The sequence below is a fragment of the Canis lupus genome, chromosome 28 (assembly GCF_011100685.1).
Source record: "Canis lupus familiaris isolate Mischka breed German Shepherd chromosome 28, alternate assembly UU_Cfam_GSD_1.0, whole genome shotgun sequence".
NCBI classification, from domain to species: Eukaryota; Metazoa; Chordata; class Mammalia; order Carnivora; family Canidae; genus Canis; species Canis lupus.
This window is the reverse complement of record NC_049249.1, coordinates 3,207,488-3,227,366: the sequence shown is the minus strand read 5'-3', so window position 1 is coordinate 3,227,366 and position 19,879 is coordinate 3,207,488.

The following is a 19,879-nucleotide window of genomic DNA, read 5'->3' as shown; positions in this document are numbered from 1 at the left end:
GAGCAGTTATGTGTGCCAACCTCTTCCCCATGTTAACTCATCATATCCTCTAGCCCTGTAAGGAAGATATGAGATCCTCCATTTTACAAATGGAGAGACTGGAAGTCTGGAGAAGTACAGTCCCTGGCCTAAGATAACATGGCTGGCAAGTGGTAGGGCCAGTATTCAAATCAGGCTGTTAGTACCTATACAGAAATGGAAGAAAGAGGACTAGTTCAATGAAAAAGGAATAGTCCACTCTGAAAGAGGAGAAACAGGTTTGTCTTGGTCATCACCGTATCCTCAGCTTCCAGCAGAGGCTCTTATTTAGAGAAATTATACAGTGTAGTGTTTCTAACTGGAAGGGGAGCACCCCTCCATTCTGGCCCTGATCTGCCTGTGCCTCCCCATCTTAGCTTTGACACCCTGGTTGGCACTGTCTCTCTGGCGCATTATCCCAGGAGTCCTTGAGGGAGGGCTTGGAGCTGTCTTTGTCACCAATGTATCACCCACATTGTCCAGCACAGAGCCAGACACAAAAGAGACAGCTCAGTGAATGCTTGATGAATGAACCAGCCTGTTCTGAGCCTGTGTCTCTCTCTCTTTCAAACCAATCATTATTCCATTACCCTACCCAGTACTGATGCTCAAATTAGAAACTTTGAGCCCCATACACCCAATACACCCACATACAAAAAAAATCAGAAAATCTTTAGCTTTTAAAAAAAAATACTACATAACTACAAAAGGAAAAAATGAGAATATTTTGGACTATATGTCTTATTTTTACAAATGACAAAAATCTAAGAAATTTTAGGAATAAATGAAGTATTTTCTTTCTTTCTTTCTTTCTTTCTTTCTTTCTTTCTTTCTTCCTTCCTTCTTTCTTTCTTTCTTTCTTTCTTTCTTTCTTTCTTTCTTTCTTTCTTCTTTCTTTCTTTCTATCTCTCCTTTTCTTCTTTCTTAATTCCTTTATCAGAGAACACATTTATTCCTCAGGATTTTCTTTAAAAAATTAAAATTAAAATTTTTTATTGAAGTCTAGTTGACATACAATGTTACATTATCTTCAAGTGTACAATTTAGTGATTCAACAACTCTATATTATGCTCTGCTCTCCACAAGTGTAGCTACCATCTGTCACCATACAACACTATTTCAATACCATTGACTATATTCCCTATACTAGGAAGTATACTCTTCCCAATAGTACTTGTAGAAAAATAAAGAACTGGTTTGGCAAGTCTGCCCTAACATTTTGATTAATAGCTTAATCTCAACGCAAAAGAAGTGTTCAGGAGACAACCACAGTACTGTGTTTTGACCCTCTCAATCAAAATTTTTATCAAGGATTGGAATGAATACTTAGAAGGAATGTATATGAAGTTAAATATTAAGAAAAAATAGAATGAGGGGGTCAGGATTCAAAATTACCCTATCAGGGGGATCCCTGGGTGGCGCAGCGGTTTGGCGCCTGCCTTTGGCCCAGGGCGCGATCCTGGAGGCCCGGGATCGAATCCCACGTCGGGCTTCCGGTGCATGGAGCCTGCTTCTCCCTCTGCCTGTGTCTCTGCCTCTCTCTCTCTCTCACTGTGTGCCTATCATAAATAAATAAAAAATTAAAAAAAAAAAAAAAAAACAAAATTACCCTATCAGGATTAAATTTAACAGAAACAAATATAAAGCCCCTGTGTTGGCGGTTCCTAAGACAACCTCCTAGTTTAGTGATTTGTTAGGAGAACTCAGAGCACTTAGTATTTGCAGTAAGGTCTATGATCTAATACAGTGAAAGGATACAGAGCAAAATCAGCAAAAAGAAAGTTGCTAATGGGCAAAGTCCAGAGGAAACCAGACAGAAGTTAGTAGAGTCCTCTCCTAGTGGCGTCTCACATGATGTGCTTACTTCTTCCAGCAATGAGCTGTGAAGACAAGTGTTAAACATCTACTGGGGATGTTCATTAGATAATCAGTGCCCAGGGTTTTTATGGAGGGCAGGCTGTGTAAGCTGTGTAAGCTTAACGTTCCAAAATTCCATGCTCCTGGAAAGAAAGAATGTGTTCAGCATAAACTATATTGTCTGCACAAACAGTTTAGATACAGTGAGCCATTCTTATCAGGAAATGGGGGGAACCTTCCCAAAATGCAAGACCCAGACTCTGATCAAGGGCTAACTCTGCGAGCAGGCCTTTCTAAGGATAGCAGCCTCAGGCTTGCTGTGTCATGCACTGCCCCACATTAGGATGAGCACAAATTCATTATCCATAAGTACAAGTGTGGACGATGATTAGTAGGAGTTCAAATAACACAGGTCTGATGATCTCAGTTGACCTCAAGTGTGGAGCTTTAAGTATGATGGAAAAAAACTTGGTTTTGGAGACAAAGATATTTGAGCTTAAATAGCATTTGGCCACCTACCAATTTTGAGATCTTTTTCAAGCTACTCAACTTGAATGTCAACTCCCTTGTCTGTGAAATGGGATAGTAATAATAGTCATTAAGCTTGGGAGTTACTGTAGGGATTATAGATAAATTATATAAAGGGTCTGGGACACGTGGGTGGCTCGGTGAATGAGCATCTGCCTTTGGCTCAGGGGGTGGTCCCTGGGGCCTGGGATCAAGTCCTGGGGTTCTGGGATTGAGTCCCACAGGGAGCCTGCTTCTCCCTCTGCCTATGTCTCTGGCTCTCTCTGTGTGTCTCTCATGAATAAATGAAAAAATCTTAAAATATTATATAAGGGATCTGACACTCAATAAATGGTAACTACTACTATTAAGCTTAATATGAACCAAAATTATGATATGACTGGTAAGAAATAATTCATATTTGAACTTACTATGGGAGTTAGAATCAGACTTTAATCAACATTTGGAAACTATTTCCAACACATGAGCCATTAAATTATTTAATGGCATAATACATACCAAGTAGAAATCCCTGGTAGCTGGTAAAGTCCAAAATATCATTAGAGTCCATTAGGTCTATAAAGAATATTCTTGATGTGGAATGGAGATTGTGTCAGGAATCTTCAAAAGGTATTGACAAGGTAGAACATGAAATATAAAAAACCTGAAATATGACTCAAATTTAAAACACTCTTTTAGGAAGATGAAGTGGTAATTCTAAATTATTGAGTTCTGATGGGTAGAGTTAAGATAGTTCCTTAGAAATTATAGGAAGACTTGAACTGGCAAAAAAAAAAAAAAAAGAGGAAAAGAAACAGTTTTCTGACTACTAGATTTGTCCAGCATTGGACTGGAAGACAACTGGAAGTTGTGAGTTCTGGGATCTGTTCAAAGGGAAGCCAGGTAAAACATCTGGCAAGAAAGGATTCTTGAGCAATCCTTTTAGATATGGTATAGAAAAAATCAGTTTTTGCCTAGTTTTCCAACTCCCATGCTCTGTCCATGATTAGCACCAGGACTCCATCTCTAGCAGTGGGGGAGCCATGTGATTCAGACTCAACCACCCAGAGCACTGACTGCTCCTGCTATGGTGATTGATCCAGGGGTGGGCACAATAGCCAAGACAGAACAATGAAAAACCTCCCAGGGTTCAAGTTGGAGCTACTAGGAGATGTATCTCCTCCTGGTCTACTGGGATTGCTAAGAAGGTGGCCCATAAGTTCGTCCTTTGGGATCAGTTTGCCAGCTGAAAGAAAAGCCCTACTAAGAATACAGCCACCACAGAGGAAACAAAAAAAACAAAAACTAGAGTCAAAGAAAGGAGATGAGATTTACTGTCTTGAAAATGTCCTTTGAGACCCTAGATCCAGCCATTCTCCCCAGTTCTATGGGCAAATAAAATCCCATTTTTTGCTTAAAGTGGTTTGAGTTAGTTTTCTGTTAAATGTAATCAAATGAGCCTTAATACAATGTATGTTCTCTTAAATGTCAAAAAGATATGGCTATTTTATGATATGAAGTATATTTACAAACCTCTTCTCATTCCAGAGTATGGACGCCATTCCTAAATACAGTAGGGCTAGCTTAAATTGCTACTCAAAAGTATATGCCAGAAAATTCTGCACAATTGTTAAAGCTGGGTTGCATATTTACCTTGAAGTCTCTTAGGAACTAATCAAAACAGAAAAAAAACAGAAAAACAGCATTATTTATAACATCAGCCAGAGAAGACCAGTTTCAGTGTCCATGTAATACAACAGTGCTTGGGGATGCTACGTATTTCTCCTATGGGTCTTGGGGAGGGAATCACATTTTCCCCAATCCTTTTATTTTTTTTTTATTTTTTTTTTAATTTTTATTTATTTATGATAGTTACAGAGAGAGAGAGAGGCAGAGACACAGGCAGAGGGAGAAGCAGGCTCCATGCGCCGGGAGCCCGATGTGGGACTCGATCCCGGGTCTCCAGGATCGCGCCCTGGGCCAAAGGCAGGCGCCAAACCGCTGCGCCACCCAGGGATCCCTCCCCAATCCTTTTAGAGCAAGAGCAATGAACAAATGCTGCCTGTGGCTCTTCATAACACCCTCACCCTAAACTGGGCATCACAGAAAAGCAAAAGGAAATGAGATCCCATCTGTGCAATGTCAAAGCAACTTGGTGCATATCAGTGTCTCATCACTGAGGACAGTCAGCAGCCCTGACAAACTGGCTTTTTTAAAAGGAGAATTGATCAAAATTAGAAGACAAAATGGGTCATCTGCCTCTGGTGTTCTCAGAGTGGCAGGACCTCTGTAGCTGGATGTGCAGGCTGATCCCTTTACATGGTTTTTCAGGTGAGGGGTCAATTCTGCTCAGCAAGCTGGATGCCCTGGCATAGGGCTACATCCCAGGAGAAAGGTCTGCCTTTTCCTCAATCAAAAAGTGTAATCTCCTCCAAACAGTCAAATCATGAAAAAGAAGAACAAAAGTAGAGGGCTCACAGATGCTGATTTCAAAACTTATTAGAAAGCTACAATCCTTGAAGCATCATGGCTTTGGAGAAAAAAGACATATAAAAATCAATGGGATAGAATAGGAAACCCAGAGATAAATTCTTGTTTATTATTTGATTTTTGTCAAGGAAGCCAATCTCATTCAATGGGGGAAAGTACAGTCTCTTCAACAAATGATGTTAGGAAAAAGGATATCCAAATGCAAAAGAAAGAAGTTGAACCCTTACTTTACACTATATACAAAAATTAGCTCAAAGTGGAACAAAGACCTAACTTTAAGAGCTAAAAGTATGAAACTCTTTGAGGAAAACATAGGGGAAAATCTTTATGGTATTGAGTTTGGTGATGATTTCTTTAATATGACACCAAAAGTGCAGGAGACAAAAATAAGATCAGATAAATTGGACCACATCAATTTTAAAAACTTCTACTCCACAAAAGGACAAAATCAACAGAATGTAGGCAACCTGCAGAATGGGAGAAAATATTTGCAAATCATATGAGGGCTTAATTCCAGAATATATAAAGAATCCTACAACTCAACAACAAAAAACCCAAATAATCCGATTAAAATAGGAAAAGGATTCGAATTGATTAATCTTCAAAGAAGATATACAAATGGCCAGGAAACCAATGAAAAGATGCTTAATATCGGGATCCCTGGGTGGCGCAGCGGTTTGACACCTGCCTTTGGCCCAGGGCGCGATCCTGGAGATCCGGGATCGAATCCCACATCGGGCTCCCGGTGCATGGAGCCTGCTTCTCCCTCTGCCTGTGTCTCTGCCTCTCTCTCTCTCTCTCTGTGACTATCATAAATAAATAAAAATTTTTTAAAAAAAGATGCTTAATATCACTAGTAATTCAGGAAGCACAAATCAGAACCACCTGATACACATTGGAAGAACTTTGTGAAAGAACAAAGTAAAGCAAAACAACAAAAACCCCAGAAAATAACAAGTGATGGCAAGGATGTGGAGAAATTGGCACCCTGTGAGTGTTGGTGGGAATGGGAAATGGTATGGCAGACATCAAAAAATTAAAAATAGAATTATCATTTCTGATTATATACCCAAATGAATTGTAAGCAAGGTCTTGAAGAGACTCTCATATTCACAGATTATTATTTGCAGTGGCTAAAAGGTGGAAGCAACCCAAGTGTTCATCCACAGATGAATAGGTAAACAAAATGTGCTATATACATACAATGGAATGTTATTCAGCCTTTAAAAAGGAAGGAAATGCTGACACATGCTACCACTTGGCAGAAAATGAGGATATCATGCTAAGTGAAATATGTCAGTCACAGAATGACAAATGCTGTATGATTTCACTTCTATGAGATATCTAGAACAGTTAACTCATAGAAACAGAAAGCAGAATGGTGGCTGCCAAGGGCTGGAGGAGAGGAGGGAGAAATGAGGAGTCATTTAATAGTAAATTTTCAGTTTCCCAAGATGAAGAAATTCTGGAAATAAGTTGCACACCAATGTGAATATACTTAATGTTAGTGGACAGTTAAAGATTTAAAAAAAAAATATTTTATTTATTTATTCACAAGAGACATACAGAGAGAGGAAGAGACATAGGCAGAGGGAGAATCAGGCTCCCCACAGGGAGACTGATGTGGGACTTGATCCCAGGATCCCGGGATCATGACCTGAGCCAAAGGCAGATGCTCAACCACTGAGCCACCCAGGTGCCCCTTAAAAAGGTTTTAAGATGATAAATGTTATGTTATATATTTTGCTACAATTAAAAAAAAGATATAGCTTTCTTTCCAAACCATACTTTTGCAGAGTTATATCCACCCAGAAGTCTTCTTTGTCTAATTTGTACAGAGGTATCTTGGAAGATAGCTATGGCTCTGGACACACGTCTCATAATGGCATTTTAGACAAATGTTGAGGAACAGGTTGAGGTTATAATAAAAAAAGACTTGGAGCAAAATTCATGCGTATCCCAAAGAAGATCTGATCCAAACTTTCAAAAACACAAATGGTGGGCTAACTTGTCTTGAGGGAAAGTATAGTGTCTGAAAAGACTTGTCCCTGAAAAGAAGGCCATTCAATCTTCACACAGAGGTGGAACAAAGAAATGTGTTTGAACAGGAGTAAGAAAACAGTCCTGACATGCCTGAGAAACAGGACAAATAGGTCCAAGTCTTCCAGGTTCTGAACCATAAAATGCAGTTACAGTCACTCTGAAAATGTTCTGAGTAAATATTTGCAGTCACTCACCACGACCATAAGACTTTCCAATAATTCCCAGAGAATTCCCAATCATTACCCAGGCTAAAATGATTAATTTTAAGCAATGTTATTTCTAATGAAACCTCCAAGATAAATTGGTTGCAAAAATGTATATTCAGGTAACTAAATGAATTGACCTATGGGATCCGAGTCTTAGATAGGAGTCAATTAAACATTGGCAGGTGGCTGATTTGGAGGTGAGAAGAATTGATCTTAATTCATTCTTAGATGCACGGTGTAGTGGACTGTGGGCATCACCCAATTGTTGACTATGCATGGGGGAAGAGTTACAGTTTCTCTAAAAAGGCTTAGGTAAACCTTAAAGTAAAGGTGGAACAGAACACATTCCTCTTTTACTGTATTATAAAACATTATCTTGTTGATAATATTCCCATAGAACACATTTATTCCAGAGACGCGGGACAGTTTTATGTGTGAGCATCACTGATGAGGGGTTTGATTCTAAATGCTTAATGTAAAGACATTGTTGAAGGATATTGGTTCTGTCTCATTTTCCCATACATTTAGAACAATCCTTTTTCTTTAAAAGATTTTATTTATTTATTTGATAGAAAGAAAGAGAGAGTGAGCATGGGCAGGGGGGATGGGCAGAGGGAGAAGGAAAAGCAGACTCCCTGCTGAGCAGGAAGCCTGAAGCAGGCTCAATCCCAAGATCCTGAGATCATGACCTGAGCTGAAGGCAGATACTTTACCAACTGAGCCACCCAGGTGCCCCCATTTAGATTAATCCTGATCAAATATATCACATGATTGCTAGCAAGTAGAAAGACATATGGCTACTACTAGCTAAGAAATTGTACTACAAGAACAGTAAAGGGAGAATTTCACCAACAGATGTGAAAGCATCACATGGTTTCAAAACAGACACATGCATATTAATGGAGTTGAGTGTGAGATTGAACGAGAGGGAAAAGATGCCTCAGTTATTTGGAAACTAGGGTTGAGTGGATAATCATTTGGAGAGCACAGAAAGAGGTGGAGGCCCCTGTCTCAGGTCAGATTTAATTCAAGTTGATTAAAGTTTTAAATATAAAACCTGAAAGCATTATGCCTTAAAACAATATAGATGAGTCTTTACATAATCCTGAGGAGGAGATAGAATTTCCAAACACTGCTCCAAAGGCAGAATCCTCAGAGGGTTTGAAAGCTTTGAAAGATTTTACACATAAAATACACAGATCATCACACATTCCTTGTAAATACCCCAGGAATAGTCACAAAATGAACTATGATTAGGACACAGAGGACAGACATTTCTGTCAGTTCATAGGGACAGCAAATCCTCAAAACAGGAAACAAAACTCCATACCCATTGACTTTAATACAATTATGTATTTTTAGAAATAAATTAAAAATACATCCATTCCCATCTCTCCTAGTCCCCTCCAAACTCCCTCAGAAATACAAACAAAAAAATCCAAAATAATACTTAGCACTTAGAAACTTAAAATTAGAACAACTTTATATCAAATTCTTGGTTTAAAGCAAAAATCAAAATGGAAATGGAAGAAGAATCATCCACTAGAGCACTAAAACCGCTCCATTCATAGGCTGGAGCTAGCATATCACTGCCAGGATTACTTTGCCACTTTCAAAACTTTTAGTAAATCTTAATGCAAAATGGAAGTCAGGGCATATTTTTAATTTTTTCCTCTTCACATTAATGAAATCCAAAAGAGAACAAATCCTTTAAAGGGGATATAATGGGTTTAAGTAGGGTGGGTCATCATCTGATGTGGTGGTTCAAAGATTTTGAGGGAATAAGGAAGAAAATATGCTTTCATATCTAAGCATATGAAAAAGAGGGGGAAGCCAAAAACCAGAATACGGTCACGAAGGGGCTGTGGTGGATATGAGAACTCCTCATGCTACTAAATCTCCAGGGGCCCACAAGCTCTCAGCAGCATCCTGGCTATAGGGACCCACGGCAGTGACATGTCCCCCATCCTCAGCACACAGTTTTAATTCCTCCTCCACCCCCCCAATTATAGAATGAATGGCTGCCTAGCACTTATCCACAAGCCAACAAGCCAAAAATCAAACTGTGAGAATTATTTTGATGAAAATGCAAACAGGAAGCCTGAAACATTAGCAAGTGGGTATTGGCACCCCAGGTCAAAGCCCTTCACTTAGAGGCCTCTCTGCACACACTCATCTCCTGCCTCAGATGTCATTCTAGGGGATGAAGAACAGGGAGGCGTCTGAGGGACTTAGCCTTTCGACCCCAACTCCCCTAAAGACTGTTTGAAGTAGAAGATCAGAATAAATTAGTTTGAACACATAGTTGATTGTTTTTCTCAATCACCAGCAGTTGGGGCTCATGAAGGAGGCCAGTTGAGCTGTAGAAAAAACAAGCAGTTGTAGTGTTAAAAAGAGTGAGCCTGCTGTATTTCGACCCACTGAAATGTCCTCCTGTATCTGGACCCAAGTTCTGTGCACGCATTTATAAAGACTGGTGCCCCTAGTACTTTATGGCTTCTAATATCTGCAAACACTCTAAAGCTGTCTGGCTTGTCTTTTCTTCTTTTTCTCCAGCTATATTGGAAGTGTCCCTACTTTTCCAACGAATTCATGATTACTGCCCTTGCATCCAAGTTTACCACCCTTTCCGTCTGATGACAACATTCTGTCTTCCAATTCTTTAAAATCATGACTTACATGGAAACAATAGCTTCCAGCCAATCTCCTATTAATGTCCCTTATTCTACCTCCACACCTGTGCAATTTTCGGGGGGGGCAGGAGCTGCTCTGAAGCCCTGCTGCTCCCGGGTGGTCCAGGCTTGGCTGAACGAGGTTGGTAGGGAAGGCAAGTGGGAAAAAGCCCCAACCAGCCCAAATAGCTTGCACTGCTGAGATAGTGCTCTCACCACAAGAGTGGAGCTCTGAGACTTTTCTCCAAGCTTGCTTCCTACTAATCAGGTTGTTTTTGAACAATACTATGGAATGGGGGAAATGGAGGATGTGTTTATTATTGGGCCTTAAAGCCTATGCCTGAGCCCCAGAAATCCATCATCTGAGATGCACACAACCTGAACAACACCTCCTCTTGTATGTCCCTCATAGGTTGGGAGCTTAGCAGGGCTGTCTGCCCTTTCACTCTTCCTCTCTCCTGAGATATGCTCAAAGATGAGAGGACCCGGGTGTGTGGTTCACCCTGAATATGCAGACAGATTATGGAATTTCTACCAAGGAATGGAATCTGGAGATTTGTTCATTTATTCATTTATTCATTCATATGTTTAGCTCCCAGCAGTTATCTCTTCACGTACACAAAAAATAGATAGCTTTTGGATTTTCTTTTTTGATAAAGAAAAGCCAATTTATGGGAAGAGAGATGGTTAAGAGCAGAAGGGAGTGGAAGTGTCTAGGAGGAACTTTCCAACAGGAAAGCCCTCTGCCTACTCTGTCAGGTAAAGGGCACAGCAGGAAACGGGATGTGCCCACAGCTTCAGAAAGCTCTGTTATAGCCTCACTGCATATTCAGTAAGAAGAATAGATGTCACTGTACTCAGCTTCCGGCTCTTTCGTTTTCCAGAAGGTCATTATCCCGGGATAAGCAAACTTTGACTTTTGGAAATTGTTGACAAGTCACCTTTGTCTGGATCTGTTTCTCTCTTATTATACTTTGAATTTGAAAGAGTAAATTCACTAAAAGCAAGAGCTTCAGCTGCCTGGTGGAAATCATAATGAGGACAGATGCGATCGTCAAGGACAGTACTTGGGGCTATTTCTGGAGAAGCAAATGAAAGCATCAGATCTATGTCCTAGAGGATGGGGAAAGGAGGTGGAAGGCCAGGGCACAAAGATGGACTCAAAGTGCATGAATAGAAAGCCCCACCAGAGACAATTCCATAAGGCACTGGGGAAAAAGCAAAGTAAGCCTTTTTTTTTTAAAGAAAAATATTCTTCTGTGCTGGTGGAAATGTCCTATATCCATACTCCTATGGTAGCTAGGAGCTACATGTGGCTATTGAGCATGTGGAATGTGGCTAATTGGCAAACCTAACCTAGCTGTGATGGGGAGATGGTAGGATTGACCAAAGCCTCCTATAAGAATCGTGTTTCAGCTGCTACCTGAAATGTCAGTAGGTTTTCTCCAGAAGAAGGAATGAGAAAATTCCAGAAAAGGAAATCATTTGGGGAAGGACCACTGTGACTGGAGGTGGGAGATAGTGAGGGACCTGTAGGCAAGGGAGAGTCATGCAGAGCCTGTAGCACACTCCAGAATTTTGGCACTTTATCCTAAGGGATTTTTTGGTGGATTTTGCCTTTGAAAACATACATATGCCCTAAGAGTCTGCAGAGCCACTGGGAGAAGCACATCCTCTTCTCCAGCTATGGCTGCATGCAGGGATGATAGAGAGGTCAGCCAGGATTTGGGCAAGGACAGTGTAGGACAATAGTGGTGTCCAGCTGTCTTGGCCAACTTGGTTCGACACTAAAACAAAGCTTAATTCCAGGAAGCCTGCCTTATTTGGGATTGCTGTAGACTCTTCCCAGCTGTGGTTTGCACCCAAGGTCATTAGTTACTGAATGGCAATGGGGCCCTTCCAAGACACATGGGTGATGAAAGAGCATGAATTTGTGGTGACAATTTTGCTACAAGTAACCCACACAGAATCAGGTCTCCACAATTAAATTCATCTTTGACCAAACAGAAGGGAAACATCGAACTATCCTGCATTTATTCGCAGTGGAGCAGCCAGGGGCTTGATATCTCAGTGTCAACAGAAGCCCCAGCTTCCTGGGACATCCTGCCCAGTTTCCACTGCAGAAACACAGAGCCCAGAGCTCCTGTGATCTAGGTCTTACATCCTGGGTGGTTTTGTGAAGAAATCAGAAACCTTTGGATCTGTTCAGACCTCCAGATCTGTGGTGGTGAGGGAGAGATGTAAGCATTCTAGTCTGCTATCACTTGTGCTCTGTTAAACTTGTGTTTCAACAACAAACTTTTCTAGCTGAAGTATGAAACATACTTATACTAACAAAATTATTTGACATGCAAATTTAACTCAACATTCTGTATGTTATCAGGCGATCCCATGTGTGGGTGATGTCTCATTGTCATAGGAGGGTTGAAGAGGCTTATGGAAAAGCTTTGACAAGTGAACTGGCATGTCTGGGAATAACTTGAAGGACTACAGGGTTTTTCAGTCTTGAGGCTCTGAAATAAAACCTTAAGGAATGGCAGCATTGTTGATAGAAATGGATATGGAGTCCAGCAAGCCTAGCTCCGAACTTCCATCATTGTGTGAGCTGGTGCAAGTATCTTGGTTTCTCTGAAACTTGAATCAAGTTTCTCATTTACGGTGAGGTTTTTGGAGTTGAAGTAATGATTGACAATGGCTTATGCAAAGGATGTGGCATCTTAAAACTACATGAATTTTTAAAAATACAGTAGGACTGGTAAATATCTTCCCAAAAAGAGACTAACATGATTGAGGGAGTAGGTCTCTGAGGAACAGAAGGCCAGGTGAAACCTGCCAGGGAGCTGTGGGGAAGGCTAGAAGAGGCATCCTGGGGGCAGGCTGACCTGGCCTGGGAGATGTGGAAGTTGCCTCTAGTCTGTCACTGCAAATTTTCTACCCGCAGGCTGCCCTGCATCTCTCCAACATTACTTCTTTTCTAAAGTAAAGGAATTTTCTTTAGAGAGATGTATAGAAAGGAATGGAAGCTGGCTTGTATGTATGTGTTTTTAAATATTTTATTTATTTATTTATTAATGAAAGACACACAGAGAGAGGCTAGGCAGAGGGAGAAGCTGGCTCCCCGCGGAGAGCCTGATGTGGGACTCGATCCCAGGACCCCGGGATCATGACCTGAGCCAAAGGCAGATGCTCAACTACTGAGCCACCCAGGCATCCCAGAAGCTGGCTTGTATTCTTAAATCCAATACATAAGATTGTAAACAAAAGAGTTACTTTGTGTATCTGGTGATGAAGATGATGGGGATTTGTTGAGCTAGGGTAAAGTTTATAGAAGGCATCTCTGTGAATGAACTTTATGGAGGGGCTGTGTTGTATAGACTACTCCACTGAGGGGCACCAAAGAGATAGAGAGAGGACCCCTTCTGTGGGTCAGGCACTGAGAGGTCCTTCCATATCTGTGTGACCTTTTGCAGCATGTCCACAAGCTCTTTGACACTGTTCAAAAAGTGGACCCTAAATCTCCTCTCCTTAAGTGAAATTAGGACTTAGTGACTCACTTTTAATAAATCGATTGAGGTGGAGGTGATGCTGTGTAGGACTTCCAAGAATAGGTCGTAAAAAATACTACCGTCTCCTCTCTCTGGGATCACTTGCTCCAGGGGAAGCTGGATACCATAGCGTAAGGACACTCAACAGCCTTACAGAGACATCCACCGGACAGGCAATGTAGGCCTCCTACCACTAGCTGTCGAGGGGGCATCTTGGAAGCAGATTCTCCCCCTGTAGCTGAGCCTTCAGATAATTACAGCCTCATGAGTGACCCAGACACAGCACCACCTAGCTAAGCTGCTTCCAGATCTTTCCCTGATCCCTTCCCTTATTTCTGAACTGCAAAAGACTGAGACCTATTGGACTTTAGTGACTTCATCTCTGGGGAGTGTTTATTTGATGGCTGATGTTGCTGTGCCAGGTACTTCCTTTCCCACTTGCTATTGTCTTGTAACACACATGCTGACCCTTTTGAATTGGGTCAATAAATGTGAGATGATAGATTCTTTTTGAAGCTGCTAAGTTTGGAAGTGATTTGTTATGTAGCAGTGAATAATTAATGCAAAAAACAATAATAACTAAAACATACTGAGTGCTTAGTATATGTCAAGGACCCTTTTAAGCATTTATATATGCTGTTATTTTGTCTATTTTACAGATGAAGACGGTGAAGTGCAGAACACTTCTATACCTAGAGGTGCAGAATCTATGCCTAGATTCTTTTTCCATATGTGATCTCTCATACATGTTTCTTTTACTGCTGTACTGTTTCTTTACTAGATTATAAGTTCCGCAAGGTCAGGGAAGGCATTCTACCCACATCATTGGAACCTAGCAGAATGGTTAGAACACAGTATGCCTAAAATAAATATTTAGATAAATTGAGTAAATGGATGATGAAGAAATAAATTAAAAAATCATTATGTATCAGCTCTTCGCCATAGAAGCTTGAGCTTTTGGGTCTAACACAGAACCATATATGGGAACCTCACTGTTGGGTAATGTTAGTGTGTCCTTTCATTTAGAACTGAAAAATTGGACTTTATTTTGTTGCCAATTTTAGATGGTGCACTATGCCTCAATCTAACCCAGAAAGCTACTGTTTCAAAAATGTGCACTTAAATCCAAGGAAAATTGGAAATAACCTAAATACCCAACATTAAAGTTTAATAAATTATGCACTTATTGCAATGAAATTTTATGCAAGCTCTAAAAGTATAGAACTATGTTGAATGAAGAAAAATATTTCAAGCAATGTTTAATGAAAATAGCAGAAACAAAGTAAATTTTAGAGCAGCCCCCGTGGCCCAGTGGTTTAGCACCGCCTTTAGCCAGGGTTGTGATCTTAGAGACCGGGATCAAGTCCCACATCGGGCTCCCTGCATGGAGCCTGCTTCTCCCTCTGCCTGTGTCTCTGCCTCTCTCTCTTTCTGTGTCGGTCATGAAAAAATAAATAAAATCTTCAAAATATAAAAATAAATTTTAGGTAAATTCATATTATATATATTATATAATTATTAAAAATAATGAAACATATTTATTTATATTCCATGAAGTGACCTAAAAGGCATATTTCTAAGTTTTAATGTTAGTAACATATGGATAGTATTGTGCAAAATAATATCTTTAGTTAAAAAATAAAGAAAAATCTCTTTGCAAGTATAGTACCTAAACTAAGTGTCAATAAACACTGAAAGAAAATATCATGTGAAGCTTTGTTTTTGTGTGTAGAGCTGGAGGCAAGTTGGGCATGTCAATGAACATGGTATGTCCTGTTAATGGTGCCACATGTCAATGAGCACATGACCCTGCACAAAACAAAATCAATTCGATGTTAGCAGATTCTAGCCAGAAGACTCACCACAAGGATGCTCAGACTATAATAGAGGAAGTCTTAAATATTGTCTGATCAAGCTCCTCACTTTTATAGTTGTGGAAATTGAGGCACAGAGAGGTGAAGAATTGTGTACCTCAGGCCAAACTGCAGGAGCTGAGATGAATATTCAGATCTCTAGAGTCTCCACTGAACTATAGAGAGTAATGCACACCCTGTAGCTTTTTCATATATATTGTATGCCATGATGATAAACTACTATTATACCTATTTTACAGGTGATAAAATTAAAGTCCAGAGAGTTTGAGTGACTTAATATGTTGGTTCAGAGTGTGATTTCTCATGTGAGACAAGCTAGGTTCAAACCTTTCTAAAAAATTTAAATAGTATACATGACTTTGGAAAATTGCTTAGTCTAAGACAGGGTCATTTAGAAAGTGGGGGCAAAGCTAGCCATAAGTAACAAGACTGTTGTGAGGATCACATGAGATAGCCCACCTAGAGTTCCTAGCAGTGCGCCTGCATCTCATGATCATTTAATCCATGTTAGCCCTTTTTAAATTGTTTATGTAGCCACCATGAGGGATCAGAGCTGGAATTCCAAACAGACATTTGGAATTCTACAAATGTCCTACAACTCCAAGTCTGATATATTTTTGTTCATAACGCAGCTGTCATCTGATGCTAACCCTCCCTTGAGTGAGGGGTGTGACCTTGAGCAATCTGTTTCCTTTCTCTGAGGAAGCTCACCTTTGCAATGGGATGTGGATACCTGGGCCTGGGTTTGTAAGCTCTGAGATTCTGTTCCTTCCTGAGTACTCACCATGGAAAATGAGTCCTCTCAGACCATACAGGATGCAGAGATGGTCCTGCCTCACAGTCAGCTTGCACACGATGTATATACCATCTAGTGCATGATTAGGTAGAAAAAAAAATCTGCTCTTAGAGGGAGAGAGAGAGAAATGGGCCTTAGGGGCTTTGCAAGGGAGATACCCACTTTCAACAGGTGGATTTAGGGGGATGAAATGGAAAAGGAGCTTTCGGGATGGGCCTGGAACGCAACAAGTGTGCTGGAGGAATAATGGGGAAGGATCCTGGAGAAGAGGGAGGTAGGCCTTCATAGTGAGGGCTTCAAATACAGGTTAGATGGAAATATGTGTGATGACACAGAGCAGCAGTGGACAGTCCAGGCAGCAAGGCCAGGCTGGGCTATGACTGCGGAAAGGGAGGAAGGAAGAGGAGGAGGAAGGAGAGAAGAGTGAGCCAGAGGAGACTCTGTCCTTCTCTCTGCAGAGCCTGAGGCTGAGGATGGCTGTAATGTTGTTTGATAGCTCCAAAAAGAACAGGTTAGGAAAGGGGAGCTGATTGATTTCTACAGGGGAACTGTGCCATGTGGGGTATCCTCGGGGGCATCAGGTGGCAGTGGCCAGAAGAAAGCAGACACAAAGAGCTGCATCTCTGCAGGGAGGCCAGGGATGGCTGCACAGGAGGTGCGCATTGCCTGTGGATTCCTCCAGCCAGTGCTCACCAGGTGCCCTGAGGGACTGTTAGCACCAAGATGCAGTGAGGACCCTGCCCCTGGCTTCTGAACAGTTCTGTCCTTAGCAGTGAGACTCAGAAGCATCAGAGTGGAGGCAATGGGGCATTGAGGACACTCTGTGCTCATGTCCTTGGTGTAGTATAGTTCCAGAGGGGTCTGAGTCCTGGTCTCAGCCTACAACAGACTGAGCCGGTGGCACTGCTCAGGGTACCCGCGCTGAGGACACACAGTTCTGTGCAGGTCCCAGCAGCTCTGGACAGATGGAGGTAAACAGAGGACAGTGGCCCCTACTGATTTATTTTTTCCAAAAGTTGCTGTCTGTGATGTGCTAAGAACAGCATTAACCAAGGCAAGAGAGAGGAACGGGAAGGAAGGGGTGAGAGGTATCCTCCCCGCAGTGCTCACCACTGGCCCATCCTTATAGTCACTGCTACCGTCATCTTCTCTCCTTGTAACCCAGGACTCTGACATCAGGTTAGACCCTTATTATTTGATTTGGTGATTAGTACGAGTTCATGGGAGTCTGGGGTTGAGAGATGTGGCTTAGGAAGAACAGCTGTCTCATGATGAGATCAAGGAGCCTATGAGTACATGGGGATGAATTCTAGCTGCAGCTGAAAAGTGCGTGCCCACTTGGTCTGCTTTGTCTGGGCCCCACGCCCCAGGGACCAGGGGTGTGTGCAGGAGTGGGCTTGCTGTCTAGGGTGGCCAGGACCAGGAAGAGCCAGAGGGAGAGCCCAGGAATAGACCTTTGAGTGTCTCAATTATAAAGTCAATATTGAAAATGGGAAGCTGGGAAGGCCTGGGATGAAACAGTTAATGATGAGCAATGAACACAAATGTAAAAGGCAGGAAAATGCAGCAGTTTCAAGCTTTGAGATCATATCAATCTGATGTGGGGGCCAGGAGTGTGTGTCCTATGCATGAGGCCCTGGGCAAGTCACTTAATTCTATTAGAGTTATGCTCAAATCCATAGAGTGGAAACACAATAGAATAGCTTAGCCAAAAAAAAAAAAAAAAAAAAAAGAATAGCTTAACCAATTAAGGATTTGCTTTCTCACACCAAATGAAGTCCTGAAATAGCTGTCCAGGCTGGCACAGTGGCTCTCCATATCATCTGTGCCCCAGGATCCTCTTTCCACCCTGCCTGTAGGTGAGGCTTTTGTCCTCTTGCTTCCTTTCTTGTCTCATGTTCATAGGAGGGTGCTTCTCCACGGCTTTGTGTCTGCACTCCAGACAGACAGAAGGATAGGTGCAGAGAAGGATGGCAACCTATTCTGAGAACCCCAGCTCAGGGCAGGTTGTCTGGAGAAGCAACCGGCTGTATTACTGCCCTAAACAAAATATTCTGCTGGTGAATAAGAAGAGGGATAAATGCTGAGTTGGCACCTAGAGGTGTCTGTCTTGCCTCTTCCCTATCCATACAATGGTCTGGTGATAATCCATTCAAGGAATTTTTTGAGAAAAGTGCTATCAGATATATATATATATATTCAAGCTCATCAAAATGTATAACATTAAATATGGGCAACTTTTTGTATATTAATATTTCTACTATAGGGTTAAAACCAAAAGTATTGATTGAAAATATTTCCTCAATTGGATTGTCATATTTATCTGGAAGTTTGTACTCATTTGTTTTAAAATACATTTAATTTTTTAAGGTTAGTTTTATTAAGAAAAATTTTTAAAATTTTAAAAAATTTTTAAAAAAATGTTTTAGTTGTTAAATGATCCTTTATTGAAATATTTTCTTTTGTAATTCTTAATTTACTGGGAATGCCCAGCACTGCACTGCTATTGATGCCATGAGGGTGGTGGCTGTCAACTTGGCAGCTCAAAGATTGGGCAGTCCCCAGGATCTCTTTAATGGTTCCAGAGAGTTCTCTGGCTAAAGATCAGTGCCACATCTGTCAGGCAATGATTCTTATTGAAAGTGGTATTTCCACTGTGCTGAATGTTTTTCTGCTTCTTTCTGTCTCTTGGTGGTTCCCGGAGGACTTTGATAGAGTCAGGGCAGAGGCAGAAGGAACCAATTCAGTCTGGGCCTGTCTGTTCTGAATGATCAGTTTCACTGTCATCCTCAGACCCTTCCAATCACTGGTTTGCCTTGGCGATACTATCACCAACCTTTTTTTTGGAGACAGACCCAGGGGGCTGATTTGGGGTCCAAGGCAGATGTGGCACTGACTGCCTGACTGGTGCACTTCAGGTATACAACTTCAAACTTATTGGGGTCCAACCTGGGCTGCATGGTGGAGGCAGCTCATGTTGCATGAACCTGGATTTGGGACGACTGAGAACAGTTGTACTTGCACCTCCTCCAGACCAAAAGCCAGAAGCTAGGATAGTTTTACATTTACAAAAATGTTGTGAAGATAATATAGAGGGCTCCATATATTCCCACACCCATTTTCTCCTTTTATTAACATCTTACATTAGATGGTACATTTGCCAAAATGAATGACTTAATATTGATTTATTAAATTTACCTAAAGTCTATACTTTATGCACATTCCCTTAGTTTTTACCTAATGTCCTTTTTCTGTTCCAGGATCCCATCCAGGATACTATATTACATTTAGTCATCATGTCTTCTTAGGCTCCTCTTGGCTGTGATAGTTTTTTAAACTTTCCTTGTTTTGGGTATTCTTGACAGTCTTGAGGAGTACTGGTCAGGTATATTTTAGAATTTTAGAATGCCCCTCTACTGGGATTTGTATGATGCTTTTTCTCATGATTAGCCTGGGGTTTTGTGTTCTTGGGAGGGAGACCATAGATGTAAAGAGCCATTTTCATCACATCATATCAAGGGTACATGTTATCATTATGACATCATTGTTGATATTGACCTTGATCACCTGACTGAGAAAGTATTTGTCAGGATTCTCCACTGTGAAATCATGCTCTTATTTTTATACTTTACCCTTTGGAAGGAACTCATTATGTGCAACTCACACAGGGAGAGTTATGTCCCATTTCACTGAGGGCTGAGTATCTACATAACTTATTTGGAATTCTTAAAGGGAGATTTGTCTCTTCTCCCCAATTATTTATTTATTCAATCATTTATTTACATCAGCATAGATTCATGAATATTTACTTTATATTATGGGCTGTAATCTAATATCAGTTGACAATGGTTAGGAGTGTTAACCTCCTGTG